Raw genomic sequence first — 16,291 nt, 5'->3', positions numbered from 1 at the left:
ACAGTATGTTGCTTAATTACGCGACTGTCGTTTGACACGATTTCAAATCCCGTAAATTGATTAAGAAGAGACACACTAAATTACTTAGGCAACAATTATAAACTAAAGGAATTGAATGAATTCAAAAAGCATGGATACTGTTTGCGTCCAAATGGTAAGACTTTCCTCGTATGTATGCTTCATCTGCCATGCAAATCTATATCAATTGTCCGTTGACAAAAACTTTCGCTTGTAGACGTCCAAGAAAATGAAATACATATAATTATAAATCATGTATATCCATACTCAACATTCATTGACATTTGAACCCTCTCAATTGGAATTGGTATTAAACACTAATTTTTCATATAATTTGAAGCATGACAAAAAAGTAACGATAACCAACTGTGTAAGATTTCTAAAAGCTTCAAGCTGCTAACTTATAGAATCATCAACCTATTCAATATTGATGACATTTTGCGTGGATTTTTTTGTCTACATTTTCATAAAGAATATTTCAGCATCGAGCAATTCTGTTTCATTGAACAAACAGGTAATAGAAGTGTAGAAAATTGATATTATAAACCAACATTAGACGCAATGTAAGTATATGTGATCATTGTAAACATTAAAATAACCCCTTATCAAAAGATAATCTGTCGTCTTAGACATAGATGTAAGATGTATTGATTAGTTTTAAAAAAAGGTTCACAATATGACAATAATGTATATCAAAATACCTGACGCTCTGGTGTTATTTGTGACCTAGAAAAATATCATATCATGTACTTGGGTCTATATTTTAAAGACCATTTTTGAGATAGATGGCTACAATGGCAGGTAAGGAAAAGTGTTTATATGAAATTTGTTTGACTCGTCTAGGCATACATTTATTTTACCATTTCATTCGTCCTCATTTAACTTCTTTTGGTTGAAAATAATGAAATCAGTTATCTGGATTCTGACCAATTTTTTTATCGTACAGCAATAAATATATACTAGTTATATGTTTGTACTGTGACATTTAATGTCATAGGTTGTTCATGAAGTGTTTATTCCAAAGTATCAGAAGCTCTGTGGTTAGTAAGTATAATAAAGTGCTGGTGCTAAATTCACAGATTATCTATTATATGTATTAAGCTTAACAAAAAAAGTATTTCCTATTATGCAATAAAAAGTAAAATCACCAAAATACTGATTTCCAATGAAATTGAAACAGAGAAATTCTTTAATCGAATGGCAAAACCAAAAGCTTTAACACATCAAACGGATTGAAAACAACTGTCATATTCTTGACTTAATTTGTGCAAGTATTTTTCTTATGTAGAAAATGATAAAGGGTCATTCGTAAAAATATGAAATAATCAAATAATCTATAATACACACATGACTACCCAAAAAAGATTCACTTGAAGAAATAACACTAAACTGAAGAATAAAAAACTAAGAATGTCATGAAATGAAAAACCAACAAGTACAAAGACTACTTATGAAGTAACTGCTCTTGACTGAGAACTGAGCAACAAACAAGTACGCGTAAGATGTAATTATATTTACACAAACACGAATTATCTTTTTTTTTAATTTTTAACAGTGGTATATTACTGTTGCCTTTATTTTCCTTGAATCAGTATATCATTACACTAAAAGGATGGTGCATGATAAACAATAATCGTTCTCTCGAAACATATTTGCGGAAGGTTTATAGCTATATTTCAGTTTTGCTCTCATAAACCCTTAAAAACAGATAACGTAAACAATATTCATTTTCAAAAGGTTCATGTAGTAAAAAGTATCTATCATTGAATAACCCATATTTCAGCCAATACTTACATCTCATATATCCAAGTGAACTTGAAATTAAGGATACCACTGATACTAGAAGGACTGCTTCATACCTTGATCTTTTCCTCAATATTGACGTAGATGGACTTCACACGAAAATCTATGATAAATGGGACGATTTCAACTTCCCAATTATAAATTTCCCATTTCTCAGCAGTAACATACCCTCTGCCCCTTCGTATGGTGTTTACATATCACAATTGATACGTTATTCTCGTGCTTGTTCACACTATACGGACTTCATATACAGGAGTGTGCTCCTTACGCAGAAACTGCTCCAACAAAGTTATGAGGAGGACAGATTAAAATTGACACTCCGTAAATTTTATGGACACCATCACGATTTGGTGGATCCATACGATGTTTCGTTGACCAAACTTGCTAAGGACATTTTTACCACATGGTAGATTGTGTTTTGTCATAATGTCGTCTAATCTTTTAATTACCAAACGTGACTTATTCCTGATTGTGACTGTTTTGCCGAGTGTGAACTCGTATTACTATAAGACGTGGTACGGTACTTGTCCACCCCAAATTCATGTATTTAGTTTAAATGTTTAATGTTATATTTGTAATTCTCATCGGATTTTGTCAAATGTGTTGACGTCTTTTCTATTAAATTTATGTGTTATGGTAAAGAAAATTAATCACCGCCTTCATTTATCAGATTTGATTTCGTTAAACGTAATCAGTACGATATATTAAGTTTGAAGTTAGATTCAAAACAAACCGGACATAGTTTTATAATATAGTTAATTGCTACCTTAGTTTGATATTAATAAGTATTAAAATGTGCTTTGTTATTAAATGCAATATCAGTATTTAGTTCAAATATATAATCTTAAATTAATCCTAATTCTATCTTATTCATTCTTATGTGACGTCATTTTTCATTTTTTTGTTTTACAAATTCAAATGACGTCATTTTTTCGTCATTTTTCAGTTTCAAATAGGACGTTACTTGGCGTAGAGGTTTAAACGTATTCGGATGTGTCTACTTTTGTGTTTCAAATGTCTGGTTATGTAAATGTATTTCAGTTGTTTCCTGTAATTAGTTAATACTTCAGTTTTATCATGTACATCTTTTGAATATTCATTTTATAAAATTTACTGTTTGCAAAAGTATACATTATTCTAAATTATAAGGATTTTCTGGTAACTAACAGAAAACCCTTGCCGTTTTTGGCACAACCTTTTTGATTTTTTGGTCCTCGATGCTGTTCAACTTTGTACTCGTTTCGGCTTTCAAACTTTTGTATCTGGGCGTCACACGTAGGTCTTGTGTGGACAAAATACACTTCTGGCGTATTAAAATTTTGAACTTGTTGCCTTTTGTTGGCTGTTGTTCGTGTGATTCTTTGTCAATTGTGTTCTCCAATTTATTTATATTGTAGTCCTGTGTTGTCATTTTGATGTTATATTTCACATGGCCATAAAAGTGCGAGGTTTGGCATGCCACAAAACCAGGTTCAACCCACCATTTTTTCCTTTAAAAATGCCCTGTACCAAGTCAGGAATATGGCTATTGTTATATTATAGTTCGTTTCTGTGTGTATTACATTATAACGTTGTGTCGTTTGTTTTCTCTTATTTTTGAGTGTAAATTCACATTGCGATAAGACGTGTCATGGTACTTGTCTATCCCAAATTCATGTATTTAGTTTAGATGTTATATATATATGTTATATTTGTTATTCTCGTGGGATTTTGTCTATGTGTGTTACATTTTAGTGTTATGTCGTTGTTCTCCTCTTATATTTAATGCGTTTCCCTTGGTTTTAGTTTGTTACCCCGATTTTGTTTTTTGTCCATGGATTTATGAGTTTTGAACAGCGGTATACTACTGTTGCCTTTATTTAGCAAAATTCTGCAATCATGCAATAGGAACATTTTAGCAAAATTCTGCAATCATGCAATAGCTAAATTACCAATAACAGTACATTTATATCAATTATCAAGATCGTAAGATACGTACATCTTTTATGATAACGTGTGTTACCGTATAAAATTTTCTACATCAAAAGTTTGATATATCTGTTTCTAAATAAAACTTCCAACTTATGAATTGATTTCACATTTCTCGGTGACACAATACAATCTTCATGTGTGTTCTATATCGATCCGATCATTGTTTATTTCTCCTTAGCAGATTCAGTATGCTTGAAAGCATAATTAAAAATAAACACATATTAACAAAGTCAAATCATGTACATAAAGAAGGAGCACAAATTGTTTAATGAATCCTCAGAAAGACTAAAGGTATATAAAAAATATTTTCACACTTTGAATTTCAGTTTATTTGGTTTTAAAATCTCACATACATGTACATTCGGTTGTATCACCTACACAATAAGGAATTGCCCGATGACCGGGGTCAAATAAAGTCAACCGTAGTATACCGCTGTTCAATAACGCCAAAAAAAATACAGGTTACAAACTTATATCAAGTACAACAGGAAAACAACGGAACAATAGAAACACTGAAATACGAAAAACGCTAACCCCAACATACATGAAAACGGACTGTAGATAACAAATGTCGACTCACACCGTTGTTCCAAAATTTTAACTGTCGAAAGTTCTTGTGCTAATAGTATTGTAATGAAGAACGATATAGTCCGACTTCGAAAAAATCGGATCAGCTTTTTAGAATAAAGTGAGCTTCAGTGGTTGTCGTTTCTTTATGTGTTACATATTTGTTTTTCGTTAATTTTTTAGCATAAATTAGGCCGTTAGTTTTCTCGTTTGAATTGTTTAAAATTGTCATTTCGGATCTTTGCTTATTGTTGAAGGCCGTCCGGTGACCCTCAGTTGCTAAATGTTGTGGAGGATTGTCTCATTAGCAATTATACCACATCTCCTTTTTATAGTCTCTTATAATATTGGAGACGCATCATGTCACTTTGCTGAATGCTGAATATTCCTAAAAAATCGAACTCATCTTTCACTTTCATTTTGGGATTACGTGATTTATTTGTTTAATTATAAAAGCTAAATATATTTTCTAGAGTCACTCTCTGACAAAGAAATGCCTTGCCATCTTTTTCAACAATTAACATAAATTACAATTTTTGCATAAAAACTCCCCCAAGAAGAAATGATTTATTGAGATATTTTTTCATACTGAATTTTGAATCTTCTGTCTTTATAATGGAATTTGATGCGACTGTCATACAAGTGAGAGGTTAAGCAACTATAAAACCATACTCAATTGTCCATTTGCTACATAAGAAAATGCATGTACCAAGTCAGGAATATGACAGTTGTTATACATTCGTTTGATGTGTTTCAGCTTTTGATGATGTCACTTGATCAGGGACTTTCCATTTTGAATTTTCCTCGGAGTTCAGTATTTTTGTGATTTTACTTTTTTCTGCTAGAAAAAAAATTTCAATTGCATTTCTTACAACAAAAGCAGAACAAAAACGTTTTTGTCAGAAGCAATTTCTTTAAAACAAAAAAATATTGTTCCAACTTTTCAAACGAGTACCAAGATTTTTTAAATATGCACTGCTGCAATTGGTATATAATTACGCAAGTAAGATTTGGTAACAATGCTAATATAATCAATGCAATTTATGGTCACCTACGCCTCAACAACCATACTTTTTGTATTTGTGCACTTTGTTTTAAATAATGGGTTCGGTTATCACTTTTAAACAAATATTAGTCTGAAACTGTCGATTATTTTCAGTGTTTCAGACGATTTTAATACTTATTCACTGCGGTATATACAATATTGTTCAGACCATTTCAAAGTCCAGTCAGTTCAGCATTTGTACAGTTCAACATATTCTGAATTGTCTGAAAAGCTACAGAAAAGCACTGAATTGACTTCAAATGAATTGTATAAACAGTACAGAGTTAACCGCAGTCAATAAATCTGAAAAATGACTGAAAGACTGAACTTGGTTTGATAGCTAATTTTTCAGATTTATCAGATGAGTTAAGATAAAAATGACCATTTCAGACTAAAATTTGTAGAGGCATCTTGGTACAAAATAAAATACGACTTTTATCAACGATTCATCATTAAACGTTCTCGATGATATTAAAATTCATGTTGGTAAAGAAATGACAGAATCAAGTTTCTTCCTTTACTTGGATACAAAATAATTTTAATCTGAATACAATATGCAAAATGATATCCCAAGGCAAATCAATAGAATATTTTTTTATAAATGGATTAACTTGATTGATGTGTATCTTGTGAATAAACAGATGTATTGGTAAACTGTCAAATCATCTTTTGTTAACCCCATACAATATCATTGACAGTTAATTGAATAATCGTATTGTATTTGTATTTGGCCTGAGTACACAGCTATTTCGTAGTGCATTTCTTTTAGACAATACATGAAAATTAGAAAAATCCCACCTGCGTTTTCTCAATAATATTTTTACAGTGTGTTGTACTACTTTTAGGACAAATTATATCAAAATTAAAGAAAACTTTATCAGCTCTAACCCAAAATATGGACAATTTAATATGTTAAGGGGGGTCTTGAAATCTTTTGACAGCTTCCGAAGTGCTAATTTTGTACCATTTTCAGCTGATCTAATCACTACTTTACATTAATATTTATGACCCAAATTGTTTTACAGTGTAATTTCAACCCCCCCCCCCCCCGCCCCCTTTACTTGCTATATTGCGAGTTTACACAAACAACTTTCAAATTACAGACACACCTGTGCACGTGAACAAGTTTAAAGACAGGACAAGATGACAAGTTTATTAATACACTGTAAGCACACATTATGTGCCACATGAGCAACATATGTATCAATAAATATTACAAATAAGAAAAACGCAACCCTTTTATCACTATTGGTGAAAAATAGGTTTTCAGTATTTGTGAAATAAGTTCAGGATAGCGTAGAATAAAACTTTCAAGATAAATTATTACTAGAGTTCATGCATTGATTTTATATTGGCCAGTCTTTACTTATCAGGTTCGACAGAATTAGTTCTGTTCCGCTTCAGAATTTTCCGTTGTTTTGGTATCGGACGATTTACATTGGTAGAAATCACTGGGTTGGGTTGAACTTTATATGTATTGAATCTATCTTGGTACTTGAGATTCCATTTTTCAAAACAACAGAAAAAGTTGCATAAGCAAAACCCTCTATTTCATTTGACACGGTGCATTCATTTACACTGTTCAAATATCTATTGGTGTGCAGATATTTTTCCGTGTTCATTATTTTGAACTGCAGTCAAGAAAGTAAAATGAATTGAGTTTGTGTAAATCATAGGTGTCGCCTAATTTTCCAAATGTTATAGTTCATGCATTTTTTCTTCAGTAAATGTCCTTTAATAACAGAAAAATTATCATGTTCCAGATTAAAAAGATATTCGGATATATACCATGTATACATGCATACACCTCTTTTAATTTCCTTTCAAACTGACGGCATAACAATTATATCTCAGGTAAATAAACTCATCATAGATACCAGGACTAAATTTAATATATACGCCATACGCGCGTTTCGTCTGCAAAAGACTATCAGTGACGCTCAAATCCAAAAAAGTTAAAAAGGTCAAATAAAGTACGAAGTTGAAGAGCATTGAGGACCAAAATTCCTAAAAGTTTTGTCAAATACAGCTAAGATAATTTATGCCTGAGGTAGAAAAGCCTTAGTATTTCAACAAATTCAATATTTTGTTAACAGTAAATTTATAGATATAACCAAATAAATGACAATTCATGTCAGCACAAAAAGTGCTGACTACTATAGACAACTTTCGAGTTCGATGCATTTCCGTCAAAATCTTTGGTTTTAGTGAACATCATTCGTTCTTTTAGGGGCGTTGTCACTTCCATTCCATTGTTAAGCGAGTGGTTGGAAAACTATAAAACTATATTGCAAGAATTATTCAGAAAATTGAATTTTCAATATTGTTTTTTAGCACTGCTGCCATTAGGAAATTGTAATTAGTACATACAGAACAAATATTATTTCTAGTTTATCCTGCACAATGTCCATCACTAAGATGCTTGATGAACGTTTATAGTGCAGGGATACCGGCGATCCCCTCTATCTGGTAAATGACGTCTTAAAGGCGCGCATAATTACCGAGCTTTATCCGGTGACGGTCAAATTTGAAAGTGGTCTTGACATGTCAGTAACATTTAAGATATCGTAGCTATATAATACAGATATCATAATAATAACATAAATAATGAAAACATTTACGACAAAAGAGATGATTTCAGCTTTCCAATTGTGAACTTTTAATTTCTAAGTAGTAACATTCCAGCAGCACCTGCATACGGGGTATATATCTTCCAATTGATACGATATTCCCGTGCTTGTATTTCCTATCATGATTTTCTTGATAGAGGGTTGCTGCCCACAAGGAAGCTATTAAACCAAGAGTTCCAAATGTTGAAGTTGAAAGTATCCCTTCCTCAATTGTACAGACGCCATCACAGGTTGGTTGACCGTTATAAAATAACTGTTTCATAGATGATTATGTTCCTTACGTCATAACTAAAATCTCCTTCCCTTTCATGAATGTGACCTACCGAATTAGACTATTTGACGGATTTGTTACAACATGAGCAACACGACGGGTGTCACATGTGGAGCAGGATCTGCTTACCCTTCCGGAGCACCTGAGATCACCCCTAGTTTTTGGTGGGGTTTGTGTTGCCTATTTCTTAGTTTTCGATGTTGTGTCATGTGTAGTATTGTTGGTCTGTTTGTCTTTTTTCATTTTTAGCCATGGCATTGTCAGTTTATTTTCAATTTATGAGTTTGACTTTCCCTCTTGTATCTTTCGTCGTTATGTTTTGCTGTCCTTGTTTACAAGCTTAGTGTTTGGTCATTCAGAAACAATTATGTTACCCATCACAAACAAAACAACAACGATCGTATTGTTCAAGTGAATGGTCACAATTAACGGAAAATGTATTTTTCATATTTACTACAAAAAATTAATTGAATGCATATTTGTGTAAAAGGTTGAAATATAGCACTGAACGTGATTTTGCTTCTGGATGTATGGAACTAAAACAAATACTTATGAGAGATGTCGTAGTTTATGAAAAAACAATACAGATATACCGTTCCGATTTTAGTTTAGTTTACATTTGTCTTTTAATTTTATACTTGATGAACCTGCAAGAAGAGAAGAGCATTGCAGAATATTTGCGAATGTGTGTTTTAATAAATAGATGCAAAATTGTTGATCATTGATTATGAATGAATTAAAATATTAAAGGGCATACGAAACAGTACCAGGGACAGGTAATAACGTTTTCAAAACTTTCCGTGTTGTTTTTACGATTTTTTTAATCACAAAATTGAAATTTCGCGATGTTTTTAAAAAGTACGCCTATATTTCACGATGTCGCGTTAAATGTAGTCGCATTTGCGATAAATCTTCTGACGTCATTAATCCGGTTGCGCAAATTTGAAAAAAGAAAGTACCGGCTATAAAAATCGATAATTTCACGAGAAATAAAGGCAACAGTAGTGTACCCTGTTCAAAAGTCATAAATTGATTGAGAGAAAACAAATTCAACTGACTAAAACCGAGAGGAGATTTATAAGAGGAAAACAACAAAACAACTGAACACTGAAGCGCAACAAAAACAAACTACAATTCAACATACATAGAAACGAACTATAAGATAACACATGCTATAGTCCTACTTGGTATAGGAAATGTTTAGAAAACAAAATGTTGCACTTGTTTATTTTTATTGAATTGAACAGAATAAACTTGAAATGTGAATAAATCAAATCAACATTCGTAATTTTGTGTGTGTTTTACCTTCTATAGGACATGAATAAAAGATGTGTAAATAATAATTTGTCGATGAGACAAATACCAAACTACAAAAACAGCTGCCCAATTAGTAATTTAGATATCAACGTACTGTGTGGAGTATAATATAGTATCTTCTCCATTTGCCAAACTCTAAATCGTATGGAGAATTGTACGGATAAATTTAACAGAGAATGTTAACAAAATTCGTAAGGGTTCCACGGAACCCGGTGTCTCGCCTACTTTTTCTGTTAATCGCAGACTCAACAAAAATGAGGAAAAACATCAATAAAAATTTCCCTCACGATACTGTCTTTTGATTGAAAGAAGCTTCCAAGTTTGGTAAAAAAAATCCAGGATAGTTTATGAATCTAATAAATGTTTTATAAACTTTAACTGCAGACTGTATGTAATGTTAACTGGAAGAAAAACTAAGTCCATTTATAAGTAAAATACGGAAAAAGTGATTTTTTTTTTTACAAAATTTACTTCTGAATAATATCTTATGATCAGAAATAAGCTTTTGTCTAAGTTTGGTAGAAATCCAGGATAGTTTAAGAACATTATAAAAATTTTATAAACTTAAACCACAGAGTGAATGTTTTGTTTCTGGCAAAAAAACTAAGTCCATTTATAAGTAAAATACGGAAAAGTGGAAATTTATTTTTACAAAATTTTCTTCTTGATACTATCTTATGATCATAAACAAGCTTCTGTCCAAGTTTGGTACAAATCAAGGATAGTTTATGAAAGTTATTAAAATTTTAAAAACTTTAACCACAGAGTGGATGTAATGTTTCCTCGCAGAAAAACTAAGTCCATTTATAAGTAAAATACGGAAAAGTGGAAATTTATTTTCACAACATTTTCTTCTTGATACTATCTTATGATAATAAACAAGCTTCTATCCTAGTTTGGTACATATCAAGGATAGTTTATGAAAGTTATCAAAATTTTAAAAACTTTAACCACAGAGTGAATGTAATGTTTCCTCGCAGAAAAACTAAGTCCATTTATAAGTAAAATACGGAAAAAATGGAATTTTATTTTTACAAAATTTACTTCTGGATACTTTCTTATGATCATAAACAAGCTTCTGTCCAAGTTTGGTAGAAATTCAGTATAGTTTAAGAAAGTTATTAAAATTTCAAAAACTTTAACCACAGAGTGAATATTTGTGGACGCCGCCGACGACGACGACCACGACGACGACGCCGACGACGACGGAATGTAGGATCGCTTAGTCTCGCTTTTTCGACTAAAGTCGAAGGCTCGACAAAAATGAAAAAATAGCATAATAGATAAGACAACAAATCATGTTGTTCCTGACTTTGAATAGGTATAGTGTAAAGTCTAAGCGCATTTTTAGAATTGAAATCATTGAAATATATCTGTGTGTATGAAAAAGAACTGCCAGTTACAAAGACACAGTTATAATCCCCGTATTTGACAATGTAGTCATGAGAGGCGTAAGAGTTCAATGAGTTGCGATTATTGCTTTTATTGCAAATTTTTTTCCGCCTGCAATCTATCAAGTAATGTTTTAAGATCGCTCCGCCAACACAATCGAAAGAAAAAACGATCGAATTTTTCTGCACTTCTGAATGAAAAATAATGTCAATTTCTATATTTCACAATAGTAATATGCAATCAGCAAATGATAATTTGGTTTTACCTAAAACTTATTATAGCATATTTTTGTCATGGATCAAGGGAGAACATTTTCAAATAAGCCGATTTGAGATTTCATTTTTTTTCCCCTTCAAATATGCAAATTTCGAACCAAATTATCGCAAAATGAAGTCATGAAGGTATATTGCTTTTTGCATATTTCAAAAGTACACATTGAAATTGATTTTATTTCAAAATTTCAAGAAAAAATCAACAAGTGATCTAGACTGCATCGTATGCTCTTAAGGAATATATTCTGATTGTCTTTTAAATGTGATAACAACGCTAAGTCAAAGTTATTTTCGCCTTGTAAAATAGAATGTTTTTCATGCAGTAGTTAAGATGCATAAATCGCAATGAAATTCTGACAAAGTATTTATAAATTAGTGTGAGTCATGACTTTGAGGCAAAGTTGTCTAACTGACACTCATACCCCACATGCTATTGACATAACCGGATTCAGATGTTTTTATTGATGAAATGTCCTATAAAAAAAGAAGGTAGGACATACCTACCATTTGTACTTTTCAAGATAATAGGCTAAGATGAATATTCGTGAAAATCGTAATTAAAGTGCAATAATTTAAAAATGAGTATACCATCGACTTCGATCGTACTAACTTAATTGTAGAACTTGCCTTGCTGATCATGTTTTGCTATTTTGAAAACTTATCAATCTATTTAAAAAGGCAAAAACTGCAAATAATTTGGAAAAGTTGTCACGAAGGACAATTACTTAGACAATCACAAAACACTTGGGCTCAAATTCTTATCCTGTCCAGTACTACAGACAAAATTTCACATAAAAATGTATTGCATATAAGATAAAAACCATCACCGGTAGTGATCGTATAACCAAACTCAAATGGTCGAAATACTCATATAGTCCGGAACAGTGATATTACAACTTTCAGTTGTCAACTAACAATTCCAATCATAAAATATTTTTGTCGATCAATCTTATAATTCAATCTATTATGAATTTCGAGATAAAAATGACAAAAATGTTTAAAATTGTCGTTTAAGTGCTATAACTCACATAAAAAGTCGTCTGACAGGTTTGATGTCAATAGACATAAAGTAAGTCTAGCCATTCTGAATATTTTTTGTCAGTCAGATTTTCTTTATTTTAAATGATTTTCGAAAAAAGAGCAAATATATTATCAATTTTTAGCCATGTCGATCCTGTTGGTCAGCAGTTGGATCATCGGACACGTTTCTTAAACTAATACCACAAGGATGAGTGTGGACAAATTTGGTTCCAATTGGTCCAGTTATTTCAAAGTAGATTTTTTTTTATATTTTGGTTTTTTATCTCGATACAAAATGAGAATTATTACGATGATTACTTCTCTATGACGTAAAATATCTTTCTTTATTGATGACATTAGTAAATTACGTTAAATATATAACTGTTCTGTTTATCTACTTCAGGCTTCCCTGAAATAATGGAGGAACTAATATCCTTGCTTCCTGAAGATTCTGCTATCAGAAGACATATGCAAAGTTCTTTAATGGCTTTAGTCTACATGCATTCCAGTAAACTAAAGACAGAAATAGAAAATTTTGCATCGGCTGCGGTAGAAATAATGAAATCAGATAATGAAGATTTTGGCTTTAATATCAAAACAGGTATCAAGTTAGTTCGAGGTGCATGTATGATATTGTCACTTTTAAACGTCGGAAACCCAGTAGCATCTTGTGCTCACCTAATTCTCAGTATAGGAATGGCTGCTTTTAATATGAAAGAGGAACCAAACATAGACTGTGTTGTTAAGAGCATCCTTGGGCAAGAAAAAGACCAAGAAATGACCAACGAATGTGAGGGAGCAAGGTCAGTCTTAGTAAGTTCAACAAAATTTTTATGTGGCATTGGAATAAGGGAACTAGCCCCGCATGAAATCTCGTCTCTTTCAGCTAACGTACCTATAAACGCGGGAGTTAATCTTATCGGCAAGTTGGCGTCCATTATAAAAGATTTGCTAATCAAGACATGCCAAATTTATTTCAATGGCAGAAAACAAAAATATTTTGATGGACTGATGAAACATGTGAATATGTATTGTTGCTTGGCAACATTACGGAAAGGTGTTTTGCTACATATGTATGCACTATTGCATGTATCCGATAACTCCCCTGGAATCGCAAATGGAGTAAAAGCAGTTTTAGATGAACAAAATGCACAAGACACATTGTTGCTAGAATTTTTAACCAAACCGACCAAAGAAAATTGTATCTTAAGTTTTCTTTTTGATCCAATCAAACATGAAACAGTTGAGAAGTTTTTAGGTCTAAATGAGATGAAAGTAAATGAACTCAAACATTTGACGGAAGGCGAATATACTTTCAGATCCTTAGCGTATCCTAAAAAGCGTTTATACATGGCTAACGTTCCTGGGTCTTTGGTCTTATTGTCTGAAACGGCAGACCCATCTCAGACAAAATTCAAATGCCATGCACAAGAATTTAATACTTTTACAATATCATCACTAAAGTGGCCTGAATACTTCATTCGAATGGAAATGAGTGGATTATGGGTAGCTGGGAAAAATGGGAGTCCTGATGACCAAGCAGATTTTAAAATAGTCCAAGTAGAAGACAAAAACAAAGGAGAAACTTACTATTTATTGGCGCCTACAGCAATGAAAACAAGATTTATGTATGCCGCATTTAAAGGTCGCGTTTGCGGTGAACGTTGCACACCAAAGGACAACCAGTTTTGGATGATCGAAAAATGTTGATTATATGTGTCATTTGCTTCTGAACTTTTTTTCAATTAGTTTTGATATCCTTCAAGGCCATGCAATAATGATGATTGGCTTGTGTTCAATTCTGTGAAAAGAAAATGTACAATATGTCTTACTATTACAGTTTTACCGTTTTAAATTCCTAGATTGCATGAATGCAAAATGAAGAAATTGAAAATCTTATATCATGAAATCAGTGGGGTTATTTTCTGAAAAATTTCGACTCTATCCATATTTGGTATATACTTGTTATCGACATGGAGCAACTTCGGTGATTTTTGAGTCACCGTGTTTCGGTGACCCTTCAAAATTTTCTCCCCTTATTTTCTGGTATTTGAAAAAAGAAAAATCACAAAAATACTAAACTCAGAGGAAAATCAAATCGGAAAATCCCTAATCATGGCAAAATAAAATGACAAAACACATAAAAAACGAATGGACAACAACTGTCATATTCCTGACTTGGTACAGGCATTTTCAAATGTAGAAAATGGTAGATTAAACCTGGTTTTTTAGCGATCTTATACACCATGTTATAAATTGCCTTTTTATACTTTATCACTTTATCTATTGGTGGCACTCAGAGTTCCGATAGTACTATCTAACTAACCGTGCCTTTTAAAGCCATGGATCTATGTAATGGAATGATTTCTTATGTGTGTTTTTCAAAAGTAAATTGAAAATACGTAGATATCGACTGTTCTGGTGTTTTAAAACAAAGTATTTTAGTATAACCCAAATTAAGCGTAAACAATTTTCTGGGACGTCATAAGTGTTAAAAGTAAAATCACAAAAAATACTGAACTCCGAGGAAAATTCAATCGGAAAGTCCCTATTCAAATTGCAAAATCAAATGACAAAACACATCAAACGCAAGAACAATAACTGTCATATTCCTGACTTGGTACAGGCATTTTCAAATGTAGAAAATGTCGGATTAAACCTGGTTTTATAGCGCTAAACCTCTCACTTTGTACGACAGTCTCATCTAATTTCGTTCTATTTACAATGATGCGTGAACTAAACAGACATATCATTATAAAATAAAATTTGAAATCATTATTACTATCCAACTATAGGAATCTTTCAATTTGGCATCTATGACATGTGATCATAAACTTGAGGTCAAGGTCAAAGGTCATCTTGATATTCTAGATTTTGACGGTTGTAAAAAAATCAAACTGCTTCATTACAAAATCATAAGGTCATTTGCATTAGGTTGAAAAACCTTTAAAATCTCATCTGGAAGGTGCATTATTGAAATTAGCTATTTTAACGGAAATTCAATGAAAATTACATTAAAATCTTATTTTCTTGGAATTAACCAATCATATGAACCAGAAGTAACATTTTCTAACACCGTTTTTTTTAACTCTTATTCTATATTTTCGAGATGTGAGCTGGAAAGGGTTTTTAATTTCTTTTATTTTACTTTCCCCAATTCTGAATCAAAGCTTTGGATGAACGTATCTTCCTTTTGTTGTACCTTATTAGTTTCCCCTCATAAACTATTTCAACCTATTGACTTGATTGTAAACACAAGATTAACCAAATCTATTGTCTGGATGATTGGTAACTCAAAATAATGACACCTCCTTTAAACTAAGCTCTACTGATGTATTTCAAAAATATTGTCTGTTTTTATTATTAATGAGTGTACTGATTGCATCATGTGATTTAAAAGAAACTGAAAGTTGTATACTTTGATTTAACTATCATCAATGAATTGCACAATTAAGGTTATTTGCAAAATTACATATTTGTATTTACATTTACAGAATCCCATATATGTATATGCCATGTACTAGTATAATTTCTTATCATGACCTGTATATTTAAAATTGTGTTTTTAATCATGACTTTTGTATTTATGTGTATATATGTTTTTTATATAGTCGATCTGAAAAGCTCACTGGAGTACTTTACTGGATATTTACTTTAAATAAAGCTATTCAATATTTTTTTTCCTCAGCTAAAACAATGCAATGAAAATGTAACTGGTACAAGTAGTCTTTCAAACTTTTCTGTATAGATTTTTCTGTTAATTGTTTCACAAGAAGTTTAAGTTTTGCAATTGGTCCTAGATCTCTATAGACTGGTTCAAATTGTCTTTAAAGTGGTCAGAGTGATCTTGAAATTGGTCCTAGTTGTCATGTGTTCCTTAGTACTCAGCACTTATGCTGTACTGACATGATTAATGGCGTTTCTTAAACTGTCCGTTTATAAATCTATAAATTTATTAAGAAACTAAGGTTTCAACTACCTCATA

The 16,291-nt window shown here is 31.8% G+C and overlaps 1 long non-coding RNA gene across 1 annotated transcript; it reads left to right on the top strand.

Annotated features, from left to right (window-relative positions):
* The first annotated feature begins 698 nt into the window (after positions 1 to 698).
* LOC143079794 (uncharacterized) lies at positions 699 to 15,984 on the top strand. Its single transcript, XR_012979483.1, has 2 exons — positions 699 to 819; positions 12,710 to 15,984. It is a non-coding gene; the product is annotated as an uncharacterized LOC143079794 (long non-coding RNA).
* The last annotated feature ends 307 nt before the right edge of the window (positions 15,985 to 16,291 follow it).

The sequence above is a fragment of the Mytilus galloprovincialis genome, chromosome 6 (assembly GCF_965363235.1).
Source record: "Mytilus galloprovincialis chromosome 6, xbMytGall1.hap1.1, whole genome shotgun sequence".
Lineage (NCBI taxonomy): Eukaryota > Metazoa > Mollusca > Bivalvia > Mytilida > Mytilidae > Mytilus > Mytilus galloprovincialis.
Note: the sequence above shows the minus strand (reverse complement) of the source record. Positions and strands in the feature narration are given on the sequence as shown.